Source organism: Bos taurus, chromosome 10 (assembly GCF_002263795.3).
Source record: "Bos taurus isolate L1 Dominette 01449 registration number 42190680 breed Hereford chromosome 10, ARS-UCD2.0, whole genome shotgun sequence".
Lineage (NCBI taxonomy): Eukaryota > Metazoa > Chordata > Mammalia > Artiodactyla > Bovidae > Bos > Bos taurus.
Window position 1 is genome coordinate 51183959 of NC_037337.1, and position 677 is coordinate 51184635.

Sequence of the window (677 nt, forward strand, 5' to 3'; positions counted from 1 at the left end):
TGAATCCTACATGAGTTTGCAGTGTTTCCCAAATTTATCTAATTCCTGTCCCTCAGAAAACCAACTACCATCTTGTCGAACTAGTAGTTTAGGAAGCTGTTGCTGTAAGAGACTTTTTTCTTTTTCAGGTTAGTGGTTGGAGACTGAGAATGTACCCCCTCTTAGAAAACAGTACTAAATGTAATCAAATGCCCACCAAAGGGAAGAAAAGTAAACCATAAAGTAGTTAAAACAAAAAAGCATCCTAGGTTTCACCTTTAACAGGATGTCACAGGCCTGCTTCCTTTTCCAGCTGTGGCCCCTTGGCACTACTGTTCCTGGTCTCAACCCGTGCCTTCGATGAAACACATTAAGAGGGTTCCTTCTGGAAGCCATCACCCTAGTGGGCCAGGTGCTCCTGTACAGGAATTAGAGGATAGATAAGCATGATCTTGAAAGAGAATGTCATGGTTATTCTTCCATTTTAAATTTTCTATGATGAACCAATACTCTTACATTCACAGTTTAGGAATAGTTGAGTATTCACTGAAGCAAAGTTCTAGTTTTCTCTGAGAAAATGGCTTAAAGATTCCCCGTGTCTACATATAACAATCATAACAGCTCAAAAAGAAATTAGTCATAGCAAGGCTTCTATTGACTTCTTCAGTATAGAATACCCAAACACAAACACACAGGAT